Source organism: Sminthopsis crassicaudata, chromosome 3 (assembly GCF_048593235.1).
Source record: "Sminthopsis crassicaudata isolate SCR6 chromosome 3, ASM4859323v1, whole genome shotgun sequence".
Lineage (NCBI taxonomy): Eukaryota > Metazoa > Chordata > Mammalia > Dasyuromorphia > Dasyuridae > Sminthopsis > Sminthopsis crassicaudata.
Window position 1 is genome coordinate 312,006,817 of NC_133619.1, and position 21,396 is coordinate 312,028,212.

Below are 21,396 nucleotides of genomic sequence, written 5' to 3' on the forward strand. Positions count from 1 at the left end.
GAAAGTTATTCCAGAGACAGAATAATAATCTTTTCTGGTACTGATGGCAATTTTTTTTTGTTTTTTTCTTAAAGAAACTATCTTGGTTTTGTTCACTAAATTGATTGAGAAAATAAATTTAATTCCTTTTATTGTGTATTTTGTAATCAGGCCCTAAATAAAAGGAAGACAAAAATATTTAATAGCTAAATATGAATGGAAATAAATCTGATATGCTTTATTTAATGTTTCATCTCAGAGAAATAAGCCTTCGTTCATAAAAACAAACAAACAATTGTTTAACCTCTCTGAGAAGCACAATCAGCAGGGGAGGAAGTAGTGAGTTTCAAATGACACATTTTATTAGATAGCTCAGTTTGGGGAAAAATAATATCGCCAGGCTCTGTATTTTTATAAAGTTGTTAAGCTAACATGAAACATAAAAATTTCTCATAAATTGCTCAAGATTTTTGCATCTTGAATGAATTATTATTAGTATAGTAGACAAGTAATTAATGTATCTAGAGGTTTATATGTTATTGTAGCTTTCTATCATTTTTGTTGGAATTATATTTAATAGTTATTGAAACCAGGTTTCTTTTTTATTTAATCTGAGAATTTTAAAACCAAGTTTATTTAAAAAGATAGTTGATTTCCATTCTTTCAGCAGATGTCCAATAAGGTACTAAATAGCAATATCTTTCCATTATGTAGACTTATCTATTCATATTTAAGTCTATACAGTAAACAAAGAAAAAGAGTCTATTATTTGAAAACTCATATTGAGCTCTGTTACACTTCTATAATTAAACACTTCAGTGTGTTGTTTGGATTGCTGAGTAGGGATAACATACAGCCTGTTCCAAACAGATTGTTTGCCTTTTCTTAAACACAGCTAATTTACAAACCCAATAGGTGGCCACTTTTAAAAGGAGGAAGTATTATTTTTATACAGGAAATTTGTGTCTAATTACTTAATTAGGTTCCCAATCTGACTGCTGAGATTTAATATTAAAGATAATGTGAGATAATGCCAAAACAATTTTCCACTGTGATGCTATTATAATGAAATTTCTTAATTTGACAACCCCATAGTTCTGTTAAATGGTAACCTTAAAATGCATGGACAGTCACAGTTTTCCATTGTTTATAGTATTTTATAAATCGTTCATTGTCTTGTTTCCTGTGGAAGGTATTTGGAAAATTCAACTATTTTAGAATCATTATGTAGTTATTTCTAATTAGAAATTTTGACCCGTTTTCCCATGGAGGGTTCAGAGATCAAATTAAAAATAATCAATATTTCTATTAGTTCTTTGTGTGTTATAGCTTTATCGCTAGTTGTGTATAATCTTTTTTCAGCTTTGAGGTAAAAATCTACATTATTAAAACACTACATTCCTTTAATGATGTGCCTATGTTTGAGGTGAGTGTTTAAATTGTTGATTGTTTTATTGATATCATTTGTTAGATTTCCTCCTGTATCCCTCCTCTTTCTATAATAACAGAACCAATCATTATAAAAAAGAATTTATGTTAAAAAAACAGAAATGAAAAGGAAAGAGAAATATACCAAATCCAGTTAATGCATTAAAAATACCTATAGTATATGCAATATTCCACATTGACAAATCCTGATCTCTGCAAAGGAAAAAGAGTAAATATTTATATTCATCTCTCTTCTTTGGAGTCAAACTTTATTTATAATTTCATAACATTAAGTTTGATTATTTTGAAGTTGTCATTTTTCCCATTTATATTGTTATCATAATTATATTGTTTTCTTTTGCTTCTTTCTGAATCAGTTCATGTAAGTCTTTCTGTGCTTCTCTATATCACATTTATTGGGTTTTTTTTTTGTTGTTGTTGTTTAGTTTTGTTTTTTAATAGCACATCAGGATTCCATTGCATTTATAGATCACAGTTTCTTTAGCCATTCCTTTATCAAAGGGTATCTGATTTATTTATTTTTAGGGTGTTTTTTTTTTGCCACAAAAAGATCATGTTTGGGCATATTAGTATGTTTATTTTAATATTTTCAAATTTCTTTCCTGGAATGGTTGTGTCATTTCACAGTTCTACTAACAATGCATTTGTGTGCCTATCATTTCAGAATCCTTCCAATATTGATTGTTCCTTTTTTTTTTTTTTAAATGATCTTTCCCAATTTTCAGGGTATTCAGTAAAATCTCAGATGTTTTAACTTGCATTTTTCTTATTATTCATGATTTCAGTCATTATTTCAATACCAAATATTTTGAAAATCTTCTTAAAAGAATTTCATGCACAATTCTTTTTAACCTCCTTTTTTAAATTGGGGAATGTCTTTTTTTGTGATATTTCTGTGAGTTATCTATATCAAATATATCAAATTTACCAAAGATATTTGAACAATGATTTTTTTCCTAGTTGAACATTTCCCTTTTTATCTAAATCCAGTACTTTTATTTGTAAAAAGCTTTATAATTTCATATGACCAAACTTATGTATTTTTACCTTTTATAATTGCTTCTGTCTCTTGATTGGTTAAGAACTTATCCCTTTTTATAGTGCGAAAGTTATATTACCTGTTTTTGTTCTGCTTTTTCAATATGATATTAATATTTAAATATAACCATTTGATTTTATTTTGGAATATAATGTAAGATGTTAGACTAAAATCTAATATCTACTAGCCTACTTTCCAGTTTTTCTAGAAGTTACCTGCTCTATTCATCTACTTTTCTACTTTTAATAATTATCATGAGGTTTTTATAATTACAGTTGTTGATAGCATAATTTAAAAGAATATTTTCATCTATTTCAATCATTTACAGTTGAAAGGAAATATTTGACAGCTTTTTTTCCCCTACATTTGTTTTAAATTAGAACAACTCAAAACTTTTAAAATTAAGAGATACGTGAAATGCCTGTCATGAAGAAAAATGAAGATTTGGATCAAGTCTGTTTCTTGTTATGGTTGTTGTTGTTTTTTCTGTGTGTGTGTGTGTGTGTGTGTGTGTGTGTGTGTGTGTGTGTGTGTGTTTTGCTAGTTTGCACCAAGCTTTTCCAAAGTTAAAAGAATATTATTATTATTATTATTATTATTATTATTATTATTATTTTATTATTATTATTATTAGTGCAAACCCTGATTAGGAATAGGAGTAGTTAGTTCTTGGGTTTCCTTGAACTTTATTTCATGTTCTAGAACTATTCCATGCTAATTTTCGTGGCTAAATGGTTGTTTTAGTCCTGTAAAGACATTCTCTTCTGAACATCATATAAGATTTTAAAATATCATTCCAAGCGTGCAGCCTATATTAGTTTCTTAATGTTGGCGATGTGTATGATGGTGCAATCTTGTGAATGTTCACAAGTTCTGATTTCTGAATGTGCCACTGAAGTTAAGAGACTCATAACTAATCCAAAGACAGAACAGTAAAGCAGGAGGAGTTATTTTATTTAAGCCTGTTTAAATGTTTTTAAATGTTCTTAGAAGCCTGGAATAGATACTCCACATAGTCTCAGAAAAAGGAACTTATTGTATCATTTCACTCACCACTTGGACAACATAATAATTCTCAGAATTAATAACATAATAACATTCTGGTGCACATAGTTTCCATTTCTCTAAATATAGCCCTGATAAGGAGAAGAATGAAAGGAAGACTGGAAAATGTACACTGTTCTTAAAATGCATGCAAAATAACTTTTCTAGGGCATACCACAATTTGCCACCTAGATGTAGGTGAATGACTCAGGAGTCATTTCTTCATTCATTGATTCATCCAATCATTGTTTATTAAGTAACTATTCCATTCAATATGCTAGAATGATGATTAATACGATTACTAGCTGTTTATATAGCACTTGCTTCAAGGTTTGCGAGGTAACTTATAAATATTATCTCACTTTTGGCTTCATAGCAACCTTGGGAGGTATGCATATTTTATAAATGAGGAAGCTGAAGTTTAGAGAGTTACTCAGCTAATAAGTGATAGTAATAAGCTAAAAATAGATTTTAAGTCAGATTATTCTTACTCTAGGTCTATACTTTATCCAGTGAACCGCTAAGTATCTTGCCATAAAGAATACAAAGATGAATAAATCAGAAATTCACATATTTTTTGAATCAGTACTCTTGAATGCTCCTTTCATCAACATATTAGTTTCTGATTTTGACAAATCCATGTTAGAACATTTGCATTAATATTAAAATGTAACAAACATGTTTATTAAGTGTCTCCTATGTGTCTGGGTGGCTAGGTTGCATGGTGGATAAAGTGCTGAGCCTGGAGTCAGGAAGACCTTACTAAATTCAGATCCAACGTCAGACACTTACTAGCTGTGTGAACCTGGACAAATCATTTAGCTCTATTTGCCTCAATTCCCTCATATATAAAATGTGCTGGAGAAGGAATTGTCAAGCCATTGCTGTATTTTTGCCAGGAAACCCCAAAGGGGTCAAGAAGAATGGGACTTGACTGAACAAGGACAAAAATATGTTAGATACTGAGACAGATGTTTTCTATTCAGGGACCTTGTGTTCTATTAGGGCAATAGGATCAGATGACCAAGATCTTTAACAAACAACAAAAAATATTTAAATACATTTATTGATATCTAGCTTTGAGAAGAAAAATCACTGGGAAGATATTTTGACTGTTAGTATTTGAAAGGCTGTTACCTAGAAGACAGATCAAAATTATTTTACAAGGTCCCAAAAGGAACACCTAGGAACAATGAGAAGATTTGCATTCATTGGAAAACAAATTTTTGGCAAGTCACTTAATGTCTCAGTTCCCTAGGCAGTCCTTTTGAAATCTAATTGAAGGCACTGACCTGCATTAGTAAGAGTTTTCCTACCAGGGAATTTTCTATATCAATGAAATCACAAGTCCTATTCTTATGATAGGAGGAAGAATGGAACTTCTTCATTAGATGGTGGGTTTCCTGTCACAGTTATCCCTGTCACTCTTAACTGTGTGACCACTTTTTTCCCCTTAATCTCTTTCTTAATACATCATCAACCATCTCCTACTCCTCAAAACATAGAAATCAAGGCTCAAGGCTAGGGTGCCCTTTAATACTTTTCTCTTCTTTTTTTTTTTTTTTTCACTCTTTCCTTGAATATAAACATCTCATTTCATAGGATCAATTAGTATCTCTTTGAAGATAACTTCTAGCTAGCTAACTATGTACATATCCAGTACTAATCTCTTCCCTGAACTCTCACTCCTCATCATAAAACTATTTTGGGGGCATCTTCAAGTCAACATGTATAAAAGGAAATATTATTTCTCTCCCCAAATCTACTACCTACTCCAACCTTTCCAATTTCAGTCTTATCTTCCCAGACAGCCAATGTTTATAAGTTTGAAAGTCATCTTTGGTATTTTTTCTTCCCAAATCTTCATTTGAAATCTATTCCCAAGTCTTTTCAATTCTTTTGCCACAGTATTGTTTTAATAACAGGTTATCTCATGACAGAGTTATTTAGTTCCTTTTTCCCCCTACATTTACTACTGCTTCATAAGACTATGATAATAGTCTTCTAATTGATCTTCCCTGTTCTCAGTATCTCAGCTTCTCCAATAAACTTTCACACAACTGTAAAAATAATATTCCTAAGGCAAGGTCTGCTTAAAGAAAAAAACTGCCAATAAATTGTTACTGTCTTTGGAATAAAATAAAAAGTCCAGATCTTTCCAATACATTTTTCACTCAGCTACTATAGTAATCTCTAATTCCCTGACCTCAGAATGCTATATATGATTTACTGTTAGTATTATTATTGTTGTACTCTTCCTCTAATAAAAAAACAAACTTCACTGGCTTCCTATTTCCTACTAAAGTATATAAGTTGCTGGTCTTTGCATTAAAGGCTCTTCATAGTCAACTTCAATCAAACTTTCTAACGTCTCCTCCCAGTAACTGCTTTTACTTTCTTTATATATAATATAAATCAATTAATAAATTCGTTTTACACCCAGGGAAAGAACTCTGGGAGATGAGTATGAACAACTACATAGAATTCCCAATCCCTCTATTTTTGTCCGTCTGCATTTTTTATTTCCTTCACAGGTTAATTGTACATTATTTCAAAGTCAGATTCTTTTTGTACAGCAAATTAACTATGTGGACATCTACATATATTGTATTTAACTTATACTTTAACATATTTAACATGTATTGGTCAACCTGCCATATAGGGGAGGAGATGGGGGGGAAGAAGGGGAAAAATTGGAACAAAAGGTTTTCCAATTGTCAATACAGAAAAATTACCCATGCATATATCAGGTAAATAAAAAACTACAATAATAAAAAAAATAAATTCATTTTATTATAAGTAAATTTAAACAAATGTTTATTATAAGATACTATGCTAAATAATAGGAATACAAAGGCAGACAAAATGAAGTAATTTGCTTTCAAGAAGCTTATGTCAGGTGGGTGGTAGGATGCAATATAAACAAAAAGTAACAAATAAGGATATTTGAAGAGAACAACATTAGCAACTGAGGAGAACAGAGAAGATGTCATGGAAGAAGTGACACCTGAATTGAGTGTTTAAAAGGGATGAAGATTCTGAGAGAGGAAGTTAAGTTGGGATTCATTTCCAAACTTGTGAAAAATGGCTTATACAAAAGCAGAGAGAATTAATCCACAAATATTTGTTAAGTATCTACTGTGTGATAGGCTCTGTGCTATACTTTGGGGATACAAAGAGAGTAATTAAATAGTTCTTGCCCTCAGAGAGCTTTTATAGTTCTTTATTATTATTATTATTATTATTATAGCTTTTTGTTTACAAGATATATGCATGGGTAATTTTTCAGCCCTGAGAATTGCAAAATCTTTTGTTCCAATTTTTCCTCCTCCTTCTCTCCACCCCTCCTCAGATGGCAGGTAGACCAATACCTGTTAAATATGTTAAAGTATATGTTAAATACAACATATGTATACATGTCCATTCAATTATGTTGCTGCAGAAGAAGAATTGGACTTTGAAATAATATACAATTAACCTGTGAAGGAAATCAAAAGAGAACTTATATTTCATGATTGTTGTCCTTTGTTCTTGAAGAGGACCAAAATGATATCACTATGTTTGTCAACTTTGTCAAACCAATAACAAGCGCAGAGTGCTCTGCCACAGCGATCATAAACAGTCCATATGAACTTTGGCAGAGGCTTCTCTGATTTTGCACATCTCACGCTTCTTTTGGGCTGATTCACTTCTGCTTTGCTTATAGAGCACAGCACCATCTTGATGAGGGCACGCCAAGCTAGATGGATCCTGTGCCAGTGTCTCCAATCCATTCTAAACTTAAGAGATACCTTGAGAATGTCCTGATATTGCTTTTTTTGACCAGCTTGTCAGTGCTTGCCCTCTGTCAGTTCTCCATAAAATACATATATACATACACACATACGTTTATACATACATGCATGCATACATGTGTATATCAATCTATATCATACATACATTAATTCATGCATATGTGTATACATACCCACACACATGCATACATGTGTATATAATACATATATATGTGTATGTGTATATATATCTAAATATTTATATCTATACCTATCTATCTTTCTATCTAGATCTATATATCCATCGGTCTACATCTATATCTACCTATATCAATCCATCTATATCTATATCTATCTTTATCCATATCTACATCTATCTATATGTATCCATATCTATATCTACCTATATCCATCTGTCTATATCTATATCTGTATCTATATCCATTTTTTATATATGTTTCCATATCTATATCTATCTGTCTATATCTCTATCTATATGTATCTATATCTATATCTCTCTATCTATTTGGCAAATGTACATTTGGCATTTGAACACAGTGGCCAGCTTAATGGAGTTGTGCTCTCTGCAGTAGAGTTGGGATGCTTGGCACTTTAGTTCAAGGAAGGACCTTTGTGTCTGGGGTCTTCTCCTGCGCAGTGATCTTCAGCATCTTCCTCAGACAATTCAAATGTAAGCAAAGCATTTTCCTGGCATAGGATTTTCATAGGCACACAACAATGAGGCAGCTCTGTAGACCTTGGTAGTACCTTTCCTCTCCCACACTTTCCTTTGGAGTCTCCCAAACATTGAGCTAGCTCTGACAAGGCATGTGTTAACCTCATTATCAATATGGACATCCCTGGAAACTATACTGCCAAGGTAGGAGAACTTCTCCACCGCATTCAAAACTTCACCATTTGTTACTGGTTCCACATTTGGATGGTATGGTACTGGCTGATAAAAGGCCTGGTTTTTTTTTTTTTCTGTTAATTGTTAGGCTAAAATTAACACAAGCAGCAGAGAGAGAATTGATCCATACTAGCATCTCAGCTTCAGGGGGTGCATTGAGCACACAAATGAAGTGTATAAGTATATACAGAATGTTCAAATGAATATTAGTAATTTTTGGAAGGAAGGTGTTACTAGTTGAAAGACATCAGGAAAAGTATCATGATATTTGGGTTAAGCTTTGAAAGAAAGAATTTTTAGAAGTTGTGGTAAGGAGGGAGTCCATTCAGAAATGGGTGGGTAAGAGACTTTAAAGGTACCAAGAAAAGAAAGGAAACAATGTATGTGAAAGACAAGCAACAGGATAGTTAGGTAGGACTACTGGGTGTATTAAGGAGTATTTTGGTATTATAAGACTGAAAACATAAGTTAGAGTGAGTTAGTAAATAGCTTGAAATATCAGAGTGGAGAATGAATGTTAAACTTAAGGAAAAATAAATAGTCTAGTGTGGCTGGAAATTAGAGCACATGAAAAAGAGAAATGTAAAATAAGGTTAGAAAGGCAGGATGGATCCTATTGTGAAGAGTTATAAATGCCAGGCATAAAGGGCTATGTTTTACTCCAGAGGCAAAAGCATTTGCATTACTAAAGGCTTGTGTTTCTAAAGCATTTTTAAAATGCCCAAGAAATCTGTATCTATATAAATAGAAATATACATATATCCACACATATAATAAGATATAGATATACATACATATACATGTATATATGTATAAATATACATGTGTGTGTAGCTCTATATATTTAAGTATATATTCTAATGCATTTAAATACATTTATATATCTATACGATTGGGGGATAAAATGTTAGTTGTAGAACAAATATAAATAAATATAGATATCTATAGATATGTAGATATACAGATATATGAAGTAGAAGAATTATTTCTTGAATTTTCTATTTCAGAGTCTTCTTGGTAAACCTAAAAGTGCTATAGAAACATGAACTATAGGAAAGCAGCTGCTGAGATACAGAGAAAAGGGGAAGGGAAGCGATGGAATGACATTAACAAAAGCTAAGAAGTTGAAGGCGATATTGGTTGTAGTTGGGGGGTGAGAAGTTCCATTTGGGATATATTGTACTCACTGAAAGCTTTCTGAAAGAAGTGGCCAGGAGCTGGGTCGTGAAGAATAAGTGTGATTTAGACAAGTAGAAGTAGGAAAATCATATTCCAGACAGGAGAAAGTATATGACCAAAAACAAGGAGAAAAACCCCCAAAATGGGTTCAGAGAACCTGTAAGTACTTCATTTTGTACTTCTTATTACTTTCCCTCTTTCTTTGACCACTTTAAGGTAACAGGGATAGCAGTGTTAATTTCAGTTGATTGTTATGGCTTGATCATCCTACTAATCATATTCCTCAAGACATGTTGTAGCATATTATTTTTTTTTAAATTAATGTCTACAACTAGAAAGTATTTAAATTTGTACTGATCAAGAAAATATATTATTGTTCTTTCATTCAATTTGTGTACTTTTATTGCATGAATTTTTTGGGCCTCTGTATTACACTAATACTCACATTACCCCGGTTTTTGATTTTTAAAACACGATGTTTTGTCTTGATATAGCTTTCTCCAGCTTCCCTATCTGTCCAATATTTCTACATTACATTTTTACATTTAACAAATATAAAGTTTATGGTTTTCACATCAGCCTATCCTTCCATGACTCCAGTACATCTAGATCTTCTTTAATTCAGAATCTCTCAATCTCCCTGTTAACTTATCCTTTTCCAATCAATGAAAAATAATTTATTAAGCCTCTACTATGTGCTAGATGTTAAAGATACAAAGACAAAAAAATAATCTTTACCTTTAAGGAACTTAGATCTATCTGAGGAAATAACATATAAACATATAACCGGATTATAATAAAGATAACAACTAGCATTTATATAGCACTTTAAGGTTTGCAAAGCACTTTGCAAATATCTAATTTTATCTTCATAAGAGAAGTATTATTATCTTCATTTTATAGCCAAGGAAACTGAGGCAGAGAGAGGTTAAGTTAAGAGGATAAATACATAGCTAATATTATGGGATTTGAGGTAATATTTGAACTCAAAACTTCTTGATTGCAAATTCAACACTCTGGCAACTGTACCACTTAGCTAACTATTAATACAAAATTATATTCAGAGATATCAAAGTAAGTAAATATTCAAAGTTGCAATACATAAATTCACAAATTGAGCACAAGGTATTTGAATGGCAATACTAATAACTGGGATAATTAAGAAATGTCCTGTCTAGGGGATAGTACTTGAGCTAAGTTTTGAAGTAAATCTAGGATTCTATGAGGTAGAGGTAGGGAAGAAATGTATCCCAGGCTTTGTTATGTGAATGGGGGCAACCGATGCAAAGGCAGAGAGATAGATAGCATGCTGTGTGTAAGAGAGCCAGTGACCAGTGCTTTGTAAACATCTATCCCACCAAATAGGAACACAAGAGAACCAGGAATAAGGATCTCTTAGCACTTTAGTAGAGACCAAGCTCCAGGTTGATATCAATCATTCTGGGTTTTATTGTTCAAATAGTTCAATCTGTTTTGCTGTACCATTATCCAGTCCATATATCTTCATTTTGTTAACATAGATATTTTGAAACTTTTTGAATCACAAGTACAGGAGTTTTGTCAGAATTTAGGTGTCCTTTTTCCAGTATTCCTCTTATCCACCAGCCTGGCAACCCTATCAGAAAAGATAATAAAATTAACTTATAATGATTTTTTCCTAATGAACCTATGATGATTCTTATTGATCATGATTTCCCTTCCTAAGTTCTAATAATAATGCAGAATTTATCTAGTTATTGGTATCAAGCTCACTAGCAACTGTTATTATTTCACTAGTATATGTTATTATTTTTTTCAGAACATAGCTTTTCTTTTTTGAACATCAGAATAAAATTTGTTTATATGTCTCCAGTTCTGTGGTGTCTCTTTTATGGACTTTCTCCATGATTAGGAATAGAGATTCAGCTTTCAACTGCATTTTTTTTTGTTTCTATAGAATTTCTGTATTTGATATTATTGAGATAACATAGGTCTTCTCTTATATCCTCACCTTGGTTTTAGTGCATTTAAATGTACTGTACCTTAAAGCTCTTAAAATATGTGGATACCTCCTTTCTCATATTAGGAAATAAACTTTTTCACATAGTTGAAACCTTCAAATAACTGACACATAACCCTTTGAGTATGGATTCTCTTATTTAAAAACTTTTTTTTTTCTATTGAAAATAAATGACAGCTAGCTGGGTAGAGTAGTGGATAGAGCACTAAATCTGGAATCAGGAAGACCTGAATTTAATCTAACCCCAGACACTTACTAAATAGGTGATCCAGGAAAGTCACTTAATTCTTTTGCCCCAGTTTCCTCATCTGTAAAATGAACTGGAGAAGGAAGTGGCAAAAACACTTCAGTATCTTTGCAAAGAAAACCCTCCAAAGGGATCATAGAGTCAGACATAGTTGAAAAATGAATAAACAACATGTGCCTTAAGGCAAGAGTTAATATTGGACATGGCTTGAACTTTTTTTAATGATCCAGTATCAGAATTATGAGCATTGATTATTGTACTTAATGTAGGGCTTACTTAGAGCATTGAGGTATAGAATGAAGTTTGAGGCTGTATTCATTGAGCATGCTGTTATTATTCAGTTCTATTTGCTTGTTATGGTCCCTGTCTCCTTACCCTATGATGGCTGACGCCATGGTCATGGGATCTTGCTTTTTCCAATCTGCTACCTTCTGCACTGAGAAAAAGCTAGTCTTCTAGATAAATGAGCTACTGTTGCTGTTCGTAGATCCACATTATTAATAGATTCTTGCTTACTTACACAAACAGCATATAAAAGAGTCAGTTTGTTATATTGAAAAGAGAATTGATAGTCTGAAGTTCTAGCCTTGGACCTGCCACTAACTAGGTATCTCTCTTTTCCTCTGAAAGCCTCAATTTATTTATCTCTTAAAGAACCTCATGTTAGAGGGATGTATATGGTTTCTGTCATCCCTAAAATTCTTTGACTGTATATTAACCACCAAAGTAGGCGGATAATCTAATGTGCCTCACTATAAATCAACCAATTTTTTCCTAATTGTAGGAATGTATTTCTTTCTTAACCCTTTTCTTTTTCTGTCTAATGGCTCATTTAACTGCCATCTTTATTATACACTATTAACATATCAAAAGTGCCTTAAAAAAAGATGAAAACAATTGTCTTTGATAACAGCCCATTTAGAACATAACGAATAAATGAATCGATAACTCCATTTATTAATCTCTTTAATATGCAAATCAAATATATATGTAGAAAGGCATAAAGAAAAGCCATTTAAGGAGCTTATGTACTAATAAAACAACATATATAGGAATTTCCAGTTGAAAATCCATTTGAAAATTCAGTGATCCTTATGGTATATCCTAAGATTTGTGGCAATGAGGCTTTTTAAAAGTATCACTTTATTAATTTTGAGCCATTTGATGATACCAAGGATTTTGATATTGAACTTTCTTTTTAAAAAATATTTAGTAGTTGTGGCTTCTGAGAACTCTAGGGCAATACGTAATACTTACAGGTACAGTTGCTACATCATGCTTCCAGAAAGGTTGTTTCCCTGATCATGGCTTGTGGTGGAAGTGATAAGATACAGGGTGCAGTCAGGCTCTCCCTAAATAAATATATGGGTTTTTAGCAAAGAAAAAGGTTTTTAGCAATTAACAAGGGGAAAGACAAGAACTGAGTTACCTAGAAACTCAAAAATAACTAGGGAGAAGATTCTGTTTAGGAGGAAGATATCATTAGAGGGAAGACAAGCTGCCATTAAGATGTGGCAAGTAAGGGATTACACCATTAACAGGCAGGCTAAATTCCTAAAAAGTTGGGGAGAGTGGTGGTTGGGGTTTTATGTAGGATTGGTATTTTATAGGGAAAATATAACCTCTGGGTTGGCATCATAACTTGCCTTTCTGATTGGATATAATAACTGATTATTTAATTAATGCAAAGAATAAAGGCCACTTAAAGAACTAAAGTCTTGATCAAAATTGAAAGTGCTTCTCCCTGCTTGCTTCCAGATTGTTTATAGTAATTCAAACTCTTTCTGTTAAAGCCCATTTAGCTACCTAGGACCTCATCAAGAGGATCGGTGTATTCCTTTTTTTTTTCCTCTTCAAGGGATGGCCTTCTAAATGACGGTTTCAGGAATAAGTTGGAAGCAAAACTGGGCATATTGGGACATATGGCTATTCCTAGGTTCTTTTGGGCAGAGTCCTCTTCTGTCTGAGAAGTGGTACTTGGGATGATGACTGTGGTTTGAGTGGAACATGTTAGCTCCTGTTTCTCCTTCAGGATGCCATTTGACAAATTAGACAAATAGTTTTCTTGTGCTGGTTGTCCCTAAAAAGATTAATGGGTCTTTAATCAGTTAAAAGAATGGGCTTTCAGCTTGAAAGCAGTAGTATCAAAAAAGGTCAAACCTGTTTGATGATTATTGGTGAACATCCACATGTGTAAGTCAAGTAAGACCATAAATAAGTTACACAAGATCACTAATTTGCATGCATTATTCTTAGTTGTTTCATGTATAACATATTTAGAAATTTTCTTTTTTAAAAAAAAAAACAATAATAGAGGAATCAAATTGGGATAGGAAGCAGAACTGTGAGAAAGAGGAAGTTTCTTCTACCAAAACAGGTTAGCATCTTCTCTCTGCAATATATAAAGTATTAGAAAGTTGTCTGAGGACTTGGCAGCTAGGGACTTTCCCGAGTCACAGAGCTAATATGTGTCAGAGGCAAGTCGAACCTAGATTGTTCTGATTTCAAGGCCAGATCTATATTCACAGCACCATAGTGTCTCCTTTACCTATGGATATATTTATTAACAAATCATTTTCTATACTGATTATTCCTCATTCATTTTACATTCTAGCCAAACAGGTTTTTCTATGTTTAACTATCTACACATCCACCCATTTTTCCAGTAGAAAGTTTTTGGGAGTTTATGGTCTTTTCCTGGAAATTTGGAATCTTGCACATAGTAGGTGTTTAGTAAAAACTTGTTGAATAAATGAATGCTGATTTATATATTAGGGTTACTCCCAAATGGACTGTACTTGGCAATACATCAATAGACTTGAATTAGAAGGGCATTGGGGGAAGGAATATTCTCACAAAGATATTCTGAATGTGCTCATCTTTAATATGTATAATCTTTCATATAGCAGAGTATTTCATCAACCATATGCTAACTGGAAAATAGTGTGGCTTTAAACTTTAGCATACAGAAATGCAATGAAACCATCAAGTCCTATATTCTGTATTTGTCAAACCATAAGTATTTGGTCTTTTCTTCTTATCCTTAATCATTGATGTAAACTCAGCTTTTAGCTTAAAAAAGGTCTTCTTTCACTGCACCCAGGGCTATCTACAATTGTCTTGATCTATACCTTGTCACTGTACTCAAATGGCTCTGTAGGGGAAAATGAGGCAAGTGACTTTGCCAAGCCCTCCCTCACTTAACTCCGATTCCCATGCATGTCATGGTATCACTTCCCTGATGTGATGGATCTCTTTGAGAACAGAGAACAAAGAACAAACAATGCAATAACAACAACTTGGCAATAAGTAAAAGGACTGACTTTAACTTATTGCCAAATAAATACTGACGATACTGGTGTTCCTTATGATATATATTTAGTTTAATTAAAAAAAAAATACATGTAATCTAGCTTTTTACCAAATACAACTGACACAGCTATCTATTCCAAAGTACTGAGATTGTAATACATTTCCCCAAAATAATAATAGTTGTCATTCTATAACTTTTAGTTATAAGAATCCCTGTATACAACTTTGAGCCTTACAACTTTATAAATAAAGACATGGAGATTTGACTTCATGTCTGTGTCTATCTACCAGACCCAGTCACTTCTTGAAAAGAATGGAGTATTTTGTTTATTCTAATGATTTTCCGCTCCATGATTCTTCACCTTAATTTACCTTAGGCCTATGAAGTTTTAAGTTCCTTTTCTGTATAAAATAGTGTTAGAGACTGGTACACTATATTGCAACTTTGTTATAGATGTTTTCCTCTTGTTTCATTGGAATTTTTGACAGAACAGTCAGCTTAAGAGTGTTTTAATGAGCCTAGTTCAGTTGAATCTATTTTTTATATTGGTGTCTTTGTTTAAACCAGTACTTCTTTATACTTTTAAAAATAATCATGTAACATGAGTTTTCATATTTTTTGCTCCATTAAAAGCTTAAATATAATTTAATGTATTGTCAGATAAAATGCTAGTCCAGCTAAGGTTTTCTTTGTTAAATATAAAAATAACAAGAATGATTGAGATAATCATGTGTGGTGTGTCATTGAGTCTTTATATATGAACAGTATTATTAAATCTTTCTAAAGAAAGCAGTCTAGAACTCGGGAAAGGAAGTTTAGATCAGTGCTACTTTTTAGATATTATATATCATCTCCTTCTATCCTTTATAAAGTTAATTATTCATATAATGTTAATTCTCCTAATGAGAGTTAGAGTAATAACCAATGCATGTTGATTAATAGGTAATTAAATTTCAAATCTAGAATGGACTTGATTTCCCACTTTGTCTTCTGATTATAGTATAAAATAACTGAAGAAATATATCCCTAAATCAAACAGACGTAGGAAGTTAATGGTGACTGTCTCTTTCTTTTTCTCCTGATGCAGTTGCCTGTTTTTATGTTGAAGCCAGAATTGCCAGCATCCCCTGTTACATGACTCAATGATATATAATAAATGGATCATTCTTCTTAGTTGAAAACAACCAAACTCTTGAACTAATCTGGTTAAATGTGAGAAGTTTGGGAACACACAAAGCAGTCAGAATATTAATTTATAAAAGCATGAAATACTATTATCTCTCTTTAGAATATTTTTATAAATTGTTATTAGTATAATTAGGAATCAATTTCATAAAGCATTTCTATATTGATGCACATCAATTACTCCTTTGAACATTGATGATACAGTTAATATAGAGAAAGCATTATGTCATTTGACGTACAAAAATAATGCTATTCTCATGTACAAAAAGCTAAAAAATAATGTTTTTAAGTGCATGTACATAATGAAAAGGGATTAAAACTATTTTGCATGACAATGGAATAGGCATCATTTGCCTTTCCAGTTTTAGTTAATTGCAAAAAAAGTTGGGGATTTGAAATTACTTTCCTGTAAGGTGAATTGTATCCCAGAGGAAGGGTTTCTTGGAGAGCAGCATTTTAGCTGTTAGAGCTTTTTTGATTCAAAATCTTAGTGCTTTGTAGATGATGATTGATAATTTCTGAAAATAACTGAACGCCTCTGAGTAGTCATCAGTAATTCATTTTCTGTTTAGAGAGATCTATCTTAGGAGGAGGTTGAGAGCCAAACTATTATTCATTTCACTGAGTTAGATCTGTTTGTTTAGCTCTTTTACTTCTGGTAATAGATTTTCTCAAAAGAATTGGCTGGAGGTTTAATAGTAAGTTGCAGGACATGAAGGAAAGGTTATTGAAGTTCTGACTTTTTTTTCCCTCTCTGCTCAAAATGCCTTTGTGATTCTTCTACCTTGTGAGAGATCTACACAACTTTTAAGACTCAGCTTATTTTATTTTTTGATGTTTTCCCTGCTTTCCCTAGCCCACTATGATCTCTATCTTCTCTGAACTTCCAGAGCACATTATTGTCTGTACCATTTACAAGGTGCTTATCTATCTTCCTCCCTCACTCAGCCAGTGGTCAACAAGCATTTATGCCTTGCTTTCTACATATTGATACTGTTCTAAGTGCTGAGGATACAAAGAAAGCAACTCTAAAACTATCTTTATATCTATATCTATATCTATATATACACACACACACACACATATATATATACATACACATATATTAACACATATACATATGCATACACATGTGTGTGTGCGCACACATACACACATAAACACCCCCCCCCCGAGGGACACATATACATAATTTACATGTATTTTATGTCCTGAGCTAAATGATGATCTTTTATAAGTCAGGACATGGCATAACAGTACACTTTACAAAGTTGTCACTTGATAAATATTTGTTGATTGATAGCTGCCAAATGTTTCAGAATAGTGACCAGATTAATGCTCTTGACCTTGATATTTCATAATCATAGAATAAGTTTGGCTTTCATCACCTTCGATTCCTGGTTATCAGTTTGGAGAATTATTCACATGACCCAAGAGTTTCTTTCTTCCTCTGTCATTGCTGCCTGCAGCCAGATACTGGGAACAAAGGGAACAAAAGCAAAGTGCATTTTATCATATGTGTGTGGCAGTAAATGATTTGGTAATTATTCACTATTTTGATTTAAGTAAGACACTATTCAGTCAACAAATACGAATTTGTAATGAGAATTGTAGAGAATTGAGAAGGGATTTGATAAGGGACAGTTGTGTATTGGAAAACACACTTAATTTGAATCTGAGGATCTAAGTCCAAATTTAATCTCAGCCATTTGTTACCTAAAGGATCTTGAGCAAGTCATTTAACCTCTTTTTACCTCATCTAAAAAATAGGAAGATTTGGGGTATTAGACCAAATAGCCCCCTAGATTCTGTAAAGCCCTGGATCTGTCATCAGGAAGGAATACTTTTTTCTGTCCAGACTAGTTTCATGATCCAGGGTGGTATTTGAAATTTTTAAATGGGCAACCAACTCTTTGGAAAACAATTTTAAATACAACTTAGAAAATAAGTAAAGCTTTTCATATTCTTTGACTTACAAAGTTTATTGCCAGGAACATAGCTATTGGCTAGACTAGTGGTAGTGTAAGGAAGATCTGCATTCTGATCCACTTCAGATGCTTATTGGCTGTATGACTCTGGACAAGTCACAGTTAGCCAGTGTTTGTCACAGTTCCTTTATCTGTAAAATAATAATAGTAGTATCCCCTTCCCAGCGTTATTATAAGGATCAAATAAGACAATATTTGTGAAGTGCTTTGCAAATCTTAAAGCATTATATAAATGCTGGGTTTTTTTTTTTATTAATGCATATTCTCATAGTCATTAGTCATGACAGTATCTAGAGAGGCACTTTTTTTTGAAGTAGTAAAGAACTAGAAACTATATTTTTCAGGTGAAGAAACTGAGGTCCAGGGGTGTTAAGTAGCTCATAAGTAGTAAGTATAAAAAGTGGCTTCTGAGCCTAAATCTATGGATCTTTTCCTGATCCTAAGCTGCCCAAGTAGTGATGCACCATCTTGATGAGTGGCTAAGGAAATTATGGTGCATTATCTAATGACATGTTACCATGGTGTAAAAAATGATGATTAAAAGGAATACGGCATACGTACATATGAACTTGGACAAAGTAACAGAACCAGTAAACCATATTGAATACAAGAGTGTAAATGGAAAGAACAAAAAATGCTGCAAAGCTGTCTATTCCCCCAAAAAGAGAGGAGACAATGTTATCCCTACCCCCTTTCCTTCTTTGTATAGATGGAGTATTATGGATTTAGCATGTTGCACGTAGTATTTGACTTAGTTGATATTATATTAATGAATTTTGTTGAATTTTTTTCTCATCTCTCCCACTTTTACCTTTTTGTGACAAAAGATGTTTCTTGGTGGGGGGGAGGGGAGGAGGAGAGGAGGAAAAACCGATTTATTTTGAAAAGTGATGTAACTAGATAGTGCTGTAGATAGGTCACTATATTCAATTTCTATACTTAGAGAAGGCATATTTCTGAATTCAAATTAGCATCAGACACTTATTGCTGTGTGACCCTGGGCAAGTCACTTAAGTGTGTTTGACTGTGTCCTGATCTGTAAAATGAGCTAAAGAAGGAAATGACAAATTATTCCAGTATCTTGGCTAATAAAACCCTAAATGAAGTCACAAAGAGTGAGATACACCTGAAACAACTCAACAACAAAAATGATCTAAAAACAAATAAAATTAATAAAATTTTATTAACAAAGAAAAATGTATAATATGTATTTTATATGAAGGGGACAGCTTAAACAAAGATAACGAGATGGGAAACTGAAAATCACATTAAAGAAAAAAATAGTTTAACTAATAAATAGCATGCATGAATGGGAAAGGTATGCAGAAAAAGGTAGGTTAAAGCCAGGAATAAGAGAACCTGGAATATTGATAATATACTTTATGCATGAGACAATAGTTAATTGCCATTGACAGTTTTTGAGCTGGGAAGTGGATTGATTAAAGTTGCACGTTATAGAAATTAATCTGGTAGTTATATATAGAATTAACAGGAAGAATTAGACTAATGAAAAAATCCATACAAAGACTGGAAAAGAAGCTAGCTTTAATGGAAGAAGATGATGAGAAAAAAGAGATGGGTATGAGAGACATTTTGGACAAGGGTCCATAGAACTTCCAAACTGGGCATGAAGGAGTAAGAAATCCCAAGGAAGTCTCTTGTATAATCTGTAAGGCAGAGAAACATTTCTCATTGTTCTTATTTTCATTAATACTATTGTTGTTACTACTACTTGTACTTTATTGGGTGGACTTGGATTCATTTCTAACTTAGCTGTGGGTATTATCAGCCAATACCCAGAACGGAGTGGGTCTTAGCAAATGAAATGACCTTTTCCTGCAGAAGAGGTTTATCTTGAGCAGAGTTTGAATCAGCAAAAGGGAGCTTGCAGGCTTGTCTGCTGCCTGTGTTCTTTGTATTCTATAAATAGAAGGATCCTGGATGCTGGTAGCATCAGGACAACACCTTTCTCCTGGATGGGGCTCACTTAAACTGCAAGGAAAAAAAAAGGAGAAATAATTTTATCTTGATAAGCAGTAAAAGACTTAAAAAGTTTTTTGTCACTATATGGAGTGAATGCCTTTTTACTGATTGTCCATATGTGACACATCCATCCAGTGTTTCTTAGCAGCACACATTAATGATGTTCATATTAGCTTCTTGTATAATCTTTCTTTGTTGCTTTTTAGATAATACCTTGTTTGATTGAGATCTATTGTGCAAGTTTCTTGAGCCATGAGTATGTTACAAATAAATCTTTTATATTATGTTTATTACATGTATATAGATATACACACTATAACATGCTAATATTATAGTATCCTATATGTGTTCTAAGTATTTTTTTTACAAGAGGAGTCTAATTTTTTGCTTTTATAAGAGGAGCTGAGAAAATCATGGTTATGCATTTTATTTGTATCCGAGAAAGGAAAACTAGCTTCTTTAGCTTTGCATTTTATAGTTAAATTAAGCTATTTGTGATTCAGAAAGACTAAATTAAAAGAATAATTTTCTTTCAAAATATGTCATTAAGGAATTGTGGAACACTTATTATTTAACACCATAGTATGCAACTTATGGTTTAATTATATATATTTATAAATTAAAATGGAAAAAGGTTATTATTTAGAAAAAATGTGTATTTTTATCTTCCAATTAAATCTCTAGTACACAACCAAAAATTATATAAATACTCAACTAATTGATTTATTGTATAAAAGTAAAAAAACAAAAACACAACCTTTTCATTTGTAGTAACTATTTTTATACATAAACATTCAGATCTGTAATGTTGTTTTTGATTTGATTAATTAACTAGCAGCTCCCGGATGTATTAAAATAGGAATTAAGTAAAATAGAATAAGTAACATTAAGAAAAAGGAAAAAATGTTGACTATAAATATATACCTCATGACCACATATACATAAGAATAAAAGGAAGGAAGAGGACAGGGGAGAAAGGGGGAGAAATATTTTTGATGATTGAACAGTCATAGAGGATGGAAGATACCTGGGAAGAAGAGATTGAACGTTTCAGAAATTCTTAGTGAATAGACAAAAAGCCTTAGCACTTGTACCTTACCCTCTTGTCCCTTTTTTCCCCCATTGTCTGCCCTTGGCTCTTTCCTTCCTGGCTTAGCTAAGTGATCCAGAGGCATCTTAGATTGCATTTCTATCATCAGAATCTCTCAGCACAGATAACAAAGCTTCTACTGTATTTGACAAATGAAATTAAATAAGAGGCAGGATTGAGCCACTGACCCTAAGGTTCCGCACCCCTGAGCTAAATGG

General features: G+C 32.6%; 1 protein-coding gene across 15 annotated transcripts in view; it reads left to right on the top strand.

The window, feature by feature from the left end:
- BBX (BBX high mobility group box domain containing) overlaps window positions 1-21,396 on the top strand; it is a 349,253-nt gene that overhangs the window by 214,008 nt on the left and 113,849 nt on the right. The gene's annotated exons all lie outside the window — the stretch shown is intronic.